Below are 12,638 nucleotides of genomic sequence, written 5' to 3'. Positions count from 1 at the left end.
TCTTCAGTAGTGGCCACCAAAACAGTGGCCCGGAACGGGGGAGCCTTCCCCAGGGTCAGAGTGACAGTAACCTCATACGCTGGGGTCTCCGCTCCTCCGAGGCCTTTAACGACAGTGGCTCGGCCCTGGGTCTGTGCGGAGTGCAAGATGGTGACCTCAGTGCCCGTATCTATCAACGCCAACACGTGTTGGACTCCTCCCCTTGGCCAGCGAATCGCTAGGGGTACATAGGGGCGTCGGTTCCCCGCCTCCCTCCCGTATGTGGTCTCTGCGACACACGGAACGGAGGACCTGCCACGCCCTCAATATGGGCGTGGTATTTTCCACTCGGCTGGTGGAGCAGAGGGCTTCGCAGGCTTGGTTCGCTCCACACTCTTCTTCCCTTTTCCTCCGGCACTACATTTGGTAGGGGGCAGCTGCATCCACCGCTTGTATAAGTCCGCTGTCGGCTTTCCATTGATTTCCTTGCGAGGGACACCAGCCTGCAAGAGATCTAGCCACAAGGTCTTCCAGGGCACCCGCAATTCCCTTTATCCTGTCCCCCACCTTGCTGTCCCTTTGCAGCCCGTATGGCTCTTGGCCTGGCACCCACCAAGGCGGCTTCCAATTGCATAAGGGTGGCTGCCAAGTCTCCCTCGAACCCATTCTCTGCCATGACGATGGCAAGGAGGGAAGGTTTTAACTCATCAGGGGCCAGGCGTAACACTGTGGTTTGAATCGATTTTGTCAACGGTACATCGTCCGGCCCCATCTCCCCGCCTGTGGAGGCAGCCCAGGCCATTCCCAATTGGCAGAGGGTTTGCACCCCTTCTGGAAAGGTCTTCCAGGGGCGCGCCTGTGCCTCCAACTCCCCCACTAAGGGGTAGGCTCCCTCCACTGCAACCGCCAGCCAGCGGTACAAAGAGGGGCTTTCGATGTCTTGCCCCCCCGGCCTACGGCCATGGCAGGTTTGCCAATTGTGCACATACCTGAGCATCTTGCGATAGGACCCCCAACTGTTGAAATTCATAAGAAAGCAACAAAACCGTGTTACCTGCATTATCCCAGACCCTCATGAGCCACTGCAGGATGCTCTCCCTGGGCTCCTGTTGGAACGTCTTCACAATTTCCTGCAACTCACTCGTTTTAAACGTGCGGACAACTTCTGGTTGTAGGGCGCCTCCTTGCACCCGCAACTCCTGGACCGGGTGCACCAGAGCCACAGCAGGGGACTCCTCCCCGCCCCTCGTCCTAGGATGAGGAGTCCCAAATATTCCCATCCCAAGTCTCGGGGTCCCAGGAGGGGGCAGCGGTCACCGCATGCACCTGGGCGATGGTGACCGGCTGCTGCCCATGCCTGAGGCGCCTTTTATTCGCTACCCGGGCAACCAACACTTCGCAGCGTCGTGTCAGCTCCTGGGCGCGCTCCACCTGGGAGGTGACAACTTCTTGAGCCACGGCCCGGGCCTCCGCCTGCGCCATGCATTCCTGAGTCTTCCCTTCCAGGGCCTGCTGTAAGCGGAGCACCTCCTCGTCCTGGGCCCAGACGGCGGTCAGCAGGAGCCACCCTAGCTCCCCCATCGCCCGCCTCTCCGCCCCAGAGCACCAGTTTGCTCGCAACTGGTGTAATCCCTCAACCAGCTGCAGGGGCTTGACCCCTTCAGCCTGTTGGAACTCTGGCCAATCCGCCGGGGCAGCCCACCCGGCCATAACCCACGCTCCGTCAAGGGCCATCCTGGTATGTGCTGTAGGGACAGCGACGGCTTCCCCACTTCCCCTACCTTTGGCCAAAGCGGCATTGCTTCTCAGAGTACTCTGCTCGCTGCACCAAATGTTCTGGGCCACGGTGCTTGAAGCACCACAGGTCCGGCAGGAATACTCTGAGAAAAACGAGGCTTACACACGCTGTGAGTTATTGGCTTTATTGAAGGTTAGTGACCCACCCGCAACGAGGACTCCAAGCGTTGCAGTCATGGAGGCGGGGAACCCAGCACACCGGAGCGTTGCCTGGGACGGAGTCCGACGGAGGGGCAGACAGTCAGCATTAATAAGCATTACACAAAAACAGCTCATGAATATAAAGTTAGGTGCTTCTTAAAGGGGGGCTTTCTACTATCTGGCGAAGGGCCATGCAAAGCTGCTGTGTCCTTCAAGAACTATCTCCTAAAATAACAAAGCAGCTGTGTCCTTCAAAAACTATCTCTATCCCACAATAACGAAGCAGCTATCTATGTCCCACAGTAACCTCTCAGCTTGAGAAAGCGGAAGTTCCCTGGCTAGGCCATAACAAAGTCTTCCTCAGTCCCTTACAGAGATGAATTTGTGTTGCCTACAGGTTTCACTGCTAACTTTTGCATAGTTCTAACTGTGATAATTTCCACAATCTCACTGGCAGTGCCAATGGAGATTATACTCGGTGGTGAGTAAAACTGCAAGTTTATCACACCACACCCACCTCCCCCAGCAGCAGTAGACATTTGGGTGTGGGAGGGGACTCAGGGCTGGAGCTGGGGCACGGTTGGGGGTGAGGGCTCTGGGCAGCGCTTACCTCAGGGGGCTCTCCAGAAGCTGTGACATGTCCCTCTCTCAGCTGCTAGGTGGAGCCATGGCCAGATGGCTCCATGAGCTGCCTCCATTCACAGGCACGAACCCTGGAGCTCCCATTGGCCACAGTTCTTGGCCAATGGGAACTATGGAGCCGGTGCTCAGGGTGGAGGCAGTGTACAGTACCTCCTGGCCGTGCTTCCACCTAGGAGCTGAGGTAGGGACATGTCACTGCTTCCGGCGAGTCGTGAGGAGCCAGGTAGGGAGCCTGCAAACCCCGTCAACACCCCACACGTTCCTTCCTGGGTTGCCCACCGAGCACCCACGGTGCCCCCCGGGCCGCTCCCCTGAGCATCTGTGGTGCCCCTGGGCTGCCCCCTCAAGCATCCACGATGCCCCTGGGATGTTCCCCCTCCCCAGAGAACCCACGGTGCCCCTGGGCCACTCCCCCAAGCACCCGCAGCACCTCTGAGCCACCACTCCCAGAACACCTAAGATTTAGTCAGGGATATATAGTACAAGTCATGGACAGGTCATGGACTGTGAATTTTTATTTACTGCCTGTGACCTGTCCATGACTTTTACTAAAAATACCTGTGACTAAAACGTAGCCTTACTGATGAGCCATTGTCTTTTGAGGGATGAATAGTGAAGACTGAATTTGTTGTCTACTTTGTACTGAATTTGTGTGTGACATTGATCGGGGCAAAAATGTTCTCAGGAGCAGTTGTGGAAATGCGGGGGGAACCCAGCATCCAAGTTCCGAAGTCTGTTTTCCTCCTAAAATCTCATCAGTAATATGCTCCTAAGAGCCCTTGATGCTCACTGGCATAGGATACTCTGTCTCTCGTCAGACCCATCCAACTCACTACACCCAACATTCTGTTGTCATGATATTTATCTAAAAAGCATTATGTAGGGTATCATATAAAAGCTAATAGCATGCTGGGTATTAATATCATTGCCTAGGTAAAGGTGCTAAACAGGTCTGTCTAGGCAAAGGAATGTGGGTTTACCTAAATTTACATATTTGCAGTATACAAAGCCAGGGAGCTAAACTAGCAGTGGTTATCCTGATCCTGAACTCAAGAGACAGAAAATTAACATGGCTCCTGCACTCCAGAGAGACACAGGAGACTGAATCCTCAGGAGGCCTTCCTGACTTGTAAGACACAAACCTGGTCTACACTACACAGTTATGTTGATGTAAGGCAAGTAACTTTGACCTAGCTGTGCACGTGTCTACGCTTATGTTAGTCTCCCACTGATGTAAGTGCCCCGTTATGCTGACATAGTAACATCATCTGCCAGAGTGGCCTAGCGCCATGGTCGATGTACTTAGGTTAACTCAGCATGACTGTAATTCTGTGTTTCCTATGTTGACCCTAGCAGTCCTCCATCAGCTGTCCCACAATACCTGACACTGACTGCTCTGGTCTACTGTCCAATGGTCACATGAACTGAATGCCTCCCCCAACTTTAAAGCCTCATGAATTTTTGAATGGTCTTTTCCTGATTGCCCAGTTTGGTGAGAGTACTTAGCAAGTCTTCACTGTTGTGTGCAACTGCCCAGATGACCATGCTGGCTACATGCTCCAGACACACTGCAGTTTGAAGTAGCACGGCTACAGACCAGCTGTAGAAAGGTGGACTTCTACAAGCAGATTGCATGGAGGATGCAGGAGGAGGTGTATGACAGGGACCATCAACTGTGCCACATGACAGTGAATGATCTGCGATAGGTATACCAGAAGGCAAGGGAGGTCAACATTCAATCCAGTGCTGAGCTGCAGACCTGCCGCTTTTACAACGAGCTGTATGCCATAGTTGGTGGAGACCCCATCACCACTGATACCTCCTTGGGAGCCAAGTCACAAGCCCCTGGAGTGAACAGCGAGAACAAGGAGGAGGTGGAGGAGGAAGAAGGGGGACATGCAACCAGGGGGTCCAGCTATGCTGCAAGCCAGGACCTGTTTCAGACTCCACCACAATCCAGTCAGTCCTGGCAGTTGAGCACAGACGAGCCTGATGATGGGGAAGGATCCTCGGTTAAGTGTGTAAATGTATTTCCCATTAGAGTGATGGCACCCCCAACTTAACAGGCCACAGCTGTCAACTTTTCATTTACTTACTTGTACTAGAAGAGGTTCAGGTACAACAAAGAGAGGTAGTGTTGTTATCTGCTTTCCATTGCCTTGTAGAGTTAGGAAAGGAGAGGGGCATGCAGAGTAGTTTATCTACACAGGGATGCCCCTTAAATTCTCCTATGAGATCTTGATGACACTTAAGAATATAAGAACGGCCATACTGGGTCAGACCAATAGTCCATCTAGCCCAGTACCTGTCGTCCAACAAAGAGTCCTGTGGCATCTTATAGACTAACAGACTTATTGGAGCATAAGCTTTCGTGGGTGAATACCCACTTTGTCGGATGTATGTAGTGGAAATTTCCAGAGGCAGGTATAAATATGCAAGCAAGAGCCTGGCCAATGCCAGGTGCTTCAGAGGGAATTAACACAACAGGTAATCATCAAGTGATTCATCGCTCCTTGTATGGAGATACTCTGCAATCCTCTCCTGAAGGTTTCTAGGAATAGCAACCTTATTTCTTCCTAGGCAGTTGCCCACTTTTCCATGCCAGTTACTGATAACTTTGGCAGGCACCATTGCAGTAAACACGCTAGCAGCATATGGGCCTGGGTGGCTTAGGGACACCAGCAGCTGCTGTGCTCTTTGCCTTTGTTACCCTTGGGCATGAGATTTCAACTAAAATCACCATCATCTGTGAAAAATGGTCAGTATTCAGTGCCATTGCCCTATATTCATAGTTTCATGCAACTGAACAATTCCCTCTGCATTTCCCTCACCCCAGCAAGTCATACTCACTATTGCTCGAGCTGAGAGTGGAACTAGGGATCAAGAACTCCAAAGCAGAAATGTCAGTACGCTTGTCTTGTTTAACTCTTTAGGGGAGCAAGGGGGAAGGCAGGAGTTCTGAATCTTAAATTTCACTTTCCATTCTTAATATCCTGGCAATGGAACTCTTTGTATATTTTGTCTGCAGCTTCAGCCATTGTGACCTTGAGCATCAGCAGAATGACTGAGTCAGTTAAGGCAGAGAAAGTAGAGGAATCAGAATGACTTGTTCAATGAGATCCTGCAAGCCAAAGCTGCATTAGACCATGAGCCCAGGGCCTGGAGGGTCAACACTGCACATAGTAGGGAGGAGGAAAGAGTGGAGAGGAGAAAGGCCCAGAAGTCCCAGCAGGAAAAGGAGAGGGAGATGCACCAGGACATAATAGGGCTTCTCCAGCAGCAAACACAGGTGCGGCAGGCTCTGGTGGACCTAGAAGTTCAAAAATCCCGAGCTTGCCTCCTTCTGCAGCTCATTGAGAACTCCATTGCAAGACCTCCCTATACTCCCCTAACATTTCACATGGCATCAAGGACCACCTCACTACCCCTACCATTCCACCTCAGGAGACATTAAGGACAATCATAGCTTCACATACACTGACCTGTGAAAAGCCATGGTTGGTGTTTCTATAGCTGAAATGGACATTCGTGTTCTTTCACCTTCATAAGTTCTGTTCTATTAATTTATTAAGTTTTTAATGTATTTGTTTTATAAATGCATGAGTTTTTTGCACTATTTTTGTTATGGAATACAATTCTATTATTTAGAACATAATTCACCCCATATGTTGCTGAGTGCTCAGCACTTCTGAAGGCAACTAATTACCTGTTACTGGAGTGCACTGACAGTGTTAAATTCATACAAGTAAACCAACCACCACACAATACCTAACAGGCCTCAAAACAGGATAACCATGTAGAGCACAGTACATAGAAACAAATTACTGTGGCTCACTATTAAAGTGCTCTTTCAAAGTATCCCTCAGCCACAGATCTCCACACTGAGCTCTTCTAATAGTCCTTGTATCTGGCTGTTCAAACTCAGCAGACAGGTGCTCCACCTCGGTGGAAACTTTGCTTCGCAGATATTACACAGGACACAGCAGGCAGCTCTAACCATTGGAATATTTTTCTCACTGAGATCCAATCTTGTAAGTAAACAATGCCAGCATCCCTTCAATTTACCAAAAGAACATTCAGCTGTCTTTCTGTACCTGCTGAGTCAGTAGTTGAATTTTTCCTTTGTGCTGTAGAGGGGGTTGATATAGGGCTTCATCAGTCCAGGGTGCAAGGGATAGGCTGGGTCCCGCAGGATCACTATTGGCATTTCAACATTCACAATGGTAATCTGCCACTCCCTGCTTGTAGCTTTCTGAACAGTCCTGTGGTCTTAAAGATGTGAGCATCATGCACCTTCCATGACCAGCCCACATTGATGTTGGTGAAGCATCCCTGGTGATCCACCACTGCTTGCATAATGATAGAAAAGTAGCCCTTTCTGTTGATATACTCTGTGGAAAGGTTGTTTGGTGCCAAAATAGGGATATATGTGCCATCTGTTGCTCCACCACAGTTCAGGAACCCCTTTGCTGCAAATCCGTCTACTATGTCCCGCACGTTGCTGAGAGTCACAATCCTACATAGCAGGATGCAATTAATGGCCCTGCACACTTGCCTGACAATGGCCTCACAGTGTATTTTCCAATGCCAAATTGATTTCCCACTGACCAGTAACAATCTGACATTGCAAGTTTCTACAGTGCAATCAAAACTTGCTTTTCCATTGCCAGTGCAGCTCTCATTTTGGTTTCTCTGCACTGGAGGGCTGGCACAAGCTCGGCACACAGTCCCAGGAATGTGGCCTTGAGCAGCTAAACATCCTTAAACCATGTCTTGGCATCCCCAGCCTGCATTACAATGCATACCACCAGTCAGTGGTCGTTTCTCAGGCCCATCTGCAGCTGCTTCATGAATGCCACCAACAACCTTGAAATGGTTCTCGCTGTGTCCCACAGCAATCTGTCCTCCAAGAAATCATATTCTCTGGAGACTCGGTTCTTCTTATGGCTCTGCAGATACCATAGGCTCTTGAGTTCTGTGCTTGCCATACACCTGACAATAGTGCAGAGCTATGTAGGATCCATGCTTCTGTCAGAGTTGGTGGACAGGAGGGTTGTGTGGGTTTGTCTGATTTTGAAGAAAAGGTGTGACAATTATGGGATACAGATGACATTATGGGATGGAGTTAATTGACTCCTTGCTTCCTGGTGCTCCTGCGTGAATTAACACTTTAAAATGTTACCCCACTATGTACCCCACCATGATTTGCCAAAACTTCCCAAAAGTCAGTGTGCTGAATGGTGGCAGGTTGCAGTGTTGAATACCTATCCATGGAGCACTCCATTGAGCATCTGTACAAGCACTCCTGCTGAGTACATGCACTGCTGACACAGCAGTCAGTATACATGTGCACAAGTGATATACCAACTGTGGTGTCTGTACACTGATGTAACTTGCACTGGCAAAACTTTGTAGTGTAGGCATGACCACAGACAATCCCTTTGGGGATATAAGGAACAGAAAGGGAGACTCTGTCTTTATTCTTTACCTTAGGAGACAAAAAACCAAGTGATTTGATCTCTGTGATGGGTCCTGGTAACGCTGGCCAGAAAAAGCCCTGGAAAGGAGACTGTGGGTGAGAGAACCCACCTTGAATAAAGACTGTATCTTGCTGGGTTAATTTTTAGTCTTTTAGAAACATATTTTCACTCTTATTTCCTTGTAACCATTTCCAATTTTATCCCTTTAACTTGGTACCATGTTCATCTGTTAATAAGCTTGTTTTGTTTTTATTATAAACCATCAGTGCTGTGTAAGATCAGTAAAGTGTATGCTTCTAGAAATGTAACAGGTTGGAGTGTTTTATTGTCTGTGTAGGCACAGTGAACTTAATACTTTCTCTGTGAGGCTTCAGTGAGAAAGACTGGCCCCTGAAGTAGGATGATTTGGGGGCAAATTCGGGACTAGAAGGCTACAAGGAGTAGCCTGCAAAGAGTAACCAAGTTGAGCAAAGCCAGCTTGTGGGCTGCTGGCAGGTTGTAGGGTCAGAGCTATAAACCAAAACAGCACAGCCACAAGACACCCAGCATTACAAGGTGGATGGTGACCGAATCCGTTACTGGTCTGAGTGAACCCCAAAATATAAAAAAGACATTAATAAATATTCTACAACTACTTGGCAGTAGTTTATTTGTGATGCTGTGACTCAGTCTCATTTCTTAATTATGTACTGCAGACAAGTGACTGACCTTTCAAACACCATTCCTTCTTGAAGGAAGGTAAGTCGGATGGCCCTGTAGAAGCACCTCACTGCCATCTACAGCCTCAACCCTTTCATGCCATTAGCAGTAGCCAGGAAGAATAAAGCCCCTGGATCCACCCTAGAGATGTGAAAGTTAACTTTTGATTCATACATGGGTAAAAGGCACATGGGGTAATTTATGCCAAAGATGTTCTCCAGGAAATGAGAAGCACTACTGTTCAAATATCTTCCAGCAGAGACCAGGAAGTTATAAAATAAAACCAGGAACACCTTCATCGGAGACTGAAATGAAATCACTTTGTATTGATTTACTGTAAATGCAGAACAGAATATTGAGCCTCGCCCCTCCACAGTCAGAGCCTATAAATTCTGATGCTGCTTTTGTCAGGCACCCTGACAAGATGGGTACCACAATGTTCTTCACGTGGATGCTACTGTTAATTTCCAAAACCCTGCAGACTGCTACAGGTAAAATGCCTACAATTCTTGCAAAGTCATTCTTTCAAAAACGTAAAGAGAAAATTTGCTCATTTTCACTGGGTCCACATTTAGAACTTACAATCATGGCAATGGGAGTTTTGTGCAAAAATTAAAGGTGGTGTAGGGCCACATTGGGTAGCACAGCTTTGTTCTAGTGAAAAATGTGAGCCAAGGAAGCTAGTTAATTATTACTATTATTTGAACCATGTAGTAAATTGCTCAGTATGATGAAATTAACCTTGCTCCCACTACCTAAGATTTTGTGTTAGGGGCTTGTACCACAATTAAAACCGAGTCAATCAATATACTGTAAGTTACTGATTTAATGTGTCCAAATCTTTGTGTTCAGGGTGAGAATTAAGGAGGGATGTGGTTTCCCTTGCTAAAAAGCATATTTATTTTAAAGTGCGTCAAATGTAATTCTTCCAAGTCCACAATGAATCACCTAGTTTATATTTCATTAAATATATTTTAATGACATGTAATCAGATATGCTTGTAAAATTATCATAGTGTACTTGGGGCAAATGAAATATTATACATACTCCAGTATGCAGGCATCTTCCCTTTGTCAGTGATTTTTTTTTCTTGCTATCTTATAAGATTAGTTTGGGTAACCGGTTCAAAATGTTAAAACAAGCTATTCTAAACAATCCTGTAAAGCTCATAATATATAGCTTTGACTTTGTACCTGAAAACACTGTGGATGATTTTCATAACTAGTATTTAAGTAGCATTATAGTTATTTTTATTCACATCAGGCCCTTGATTAAATGAAAGTGTTAAAAGGCAAATGTGCTATAGAGTGTGTCTATCCTTTCAGTGTATTGATGAATGGTTATGTTATAACAGGGGTATAAGGATATATGTATGAACCCTACCTGTAACTTTGCAGCTGGGGAACTTCTTCAAAACAACTTAAAAATCTGACTCCTTCCCTACTCTAAAATATCCTTCCTAACCTACCAATCATGGGATCTGAGTTACCCGTGTGCTCCCTGCTGAACAGATGGCTGGACTCCTAACTATCTGACCTTGTCATCTTTCTTCCTCTAATCTCTTTGTGTGTCTGTTTCTTTCTCCCCATCCCCTATTTCCTCCTCAGACTCTCTACATCTTTCCTCCCTCAGGATGGTCCTTACTCCTGCTTCCTCCAGCTTCTCCCACATTTTTCTACTAACTCTCACCATTACTGCCCAGTCCCTTGAGCACTGCTTCCCAGTGGGAGAGATTATTTCCAGTGTTCTCTATGCATTATGCCATTGGCTGTTTCAGGCACCTCTGTATTTTTGGCACCTTTCACCTGTGTTGCAGTGAGCAGACCTATAGACTTACTTCCCTAATGGACAGCTTAAGCAAATAGAAAGATGAGAAAGAGGTAGGCAACAGTGGCTGCCTTATAACCTTTAGCACAAGGCCCTCAGCTGGGATGTGGTTGACCTAGGTTCAATTTCTCTCTCTACCTGATGCAGAGCAGAGAATTGTAATTGGGTCTCCCATGTCACAGCAGAGAGCCCTAGCCAGTGGACTATGGGATATTTGGTGTGGGCTTTCTGAAGCTTTTCTTTTGAAGGTGGTCTCCTTTATATAAATAATTAAATAGTCAATGGAGAAGGGACTTGCATTTGTGTCTCCCACATCCTAGGCAAATGCCCCAACCGCTGAGTTAAAGAGTTTAAGGAAGCTTCCTCCTACTGTTTTTTTAATCTAACCCTTTATTTCCTGTGCTTCTATTTTAAAATGCTCCAAAATAATTTCATTTGACCTAAAATAATGTTTTTGTCATTCTGATGAATTTTTTTTTGGCACTTTCAGTTTCAGATCAAACCAAATGGATTTTTTTAAAATTTTTTTTGAAACTGCCAGAGAACTGAAAAATCCTTTATTCACCCAGTCCCAGTGTTCCGTCCTGCTATTGATGATAGATATAGACCAACTTCAAGAAAAAATAACTACAGGTTACCTGTAACTGACCAATGTGCATTGCTTCCAAATTTACAGTTTCAATTCTATGCAAATTGCAAAATGTTTTGGTATTGCCGAATGTACCTTTTTTTTCTGGAAAAAGTTTTGGCCTAAAAATTTTGCCCAGTTCTAGTTATAAGACACTGTTAACTGATGCTAAAATTTCTCATGTTTCACCCTAACAGTTTCTGGATATATATCATCTTCAGAAACAGGTAACTTATCACTTACATATTATCCATCTTGACATAAATTTTAATATGCTGAAATGCACATGTACAGGATCACTACTGAAATTTATTACAGGCAGAGCTGCTAGTGCCACTTTTACTTAAGGTTGCCTAACACTGTCCACGATAAGGTCCAATTTTCAGTTGCTTATAACTTTGCCAAACTTCAACCATTTAGTCTCAAATCCATGATGAATGTTTGCCACACACTGTTGTATTTTGGGAAGTTTCAGCTACAAAATTTCTTCTGTTTTCCAAAATAAGATTAGGGGAAACATGTTGTTTTGCCCAGGTTAAAAACATTCTTTAAACTGTTTCATTAAGGAGGTCTTGAGCCTCCATGATTGGGTGTAGGGAGCTGGAATTTGGCAAAGGGGCTATACCGGTACTTTTGGCTAACCTGTGAAAATTCAGTATAGGTCTCTAGTTTTGCCTGTTATCTTCCTGCAGGAACACCGGGATACACTCCACCATGGCCCTGGTACACAACTGGTAAGTGCTAACTCATGCTGGTTGCTCTGGGAGATTTCTCTTTTATGGAATTCTGTGCTTGAAATGTTTTGCAACTGCAATGTATGATTTCAGGGTGCAGTTGCCACGTGACTGCCATGAGAGGAAGGACAGGTTGAATAGCAATACAAAGGGCCAACGTTCAAACCTAGTTCAGGCAATAAAAGTTTCTCACTACATTTATTGAACTGTACAGGTGCATGTCACAGCCATAGTCTAACATATTGAACCCTCAGAGAATTGAGGTGTGGAGAATAAATATAGTTCTCCTCAGCCCATCCCACACACTCTCACTTCTGTTCCCTGTCCTTCCCCAGGAGATAAGGCACATTTTCAACTGTTACAATTTTCCTCTGAGGACCAGATTTTCAAAAGCGTTCCTCCTCCCTGCACATATGATTCTTTTAGGATCCTTTGAGCTTGTTAGTTGAAGAGCAACTTTGTGGAAGGAGGCAAATCTTCCTGTATCAAAAACAAAGAAACATTCACATGAAATTCTGAGAAGTTAACCACTGATTTCTAAACAGTTTTTAAAATGTTTGGGATGAATTCTGTCCTTACTCACATCAATATAACTCCATTGACTTCAGTGGAAGAGGCTGGAATAACAGATCTATGGAGATTTGTACACAAAACCTTGCTATTCTGTGCTTGAAGAATGCAAATATCGTAGTCATGTCGTTATTTCCCAAT

The sequence above is a fragment of the Dermochelys coriacea genome, chromosome 7 (genome assembly GCF_009764565.3).
Source record: "Dermochelys coriacea isolate rDerCor1 chromosome 7, rDerCor1.pri.v4, whole genome shotgun sequence".
NCBI lineage: Eukaryota > Metazoa > Chordata > Testudines > Dermochelyidae > Dermochelys > Dermochelys coriacea.
Note: the sequence above shows the minus strand (reverse complement) of the source record.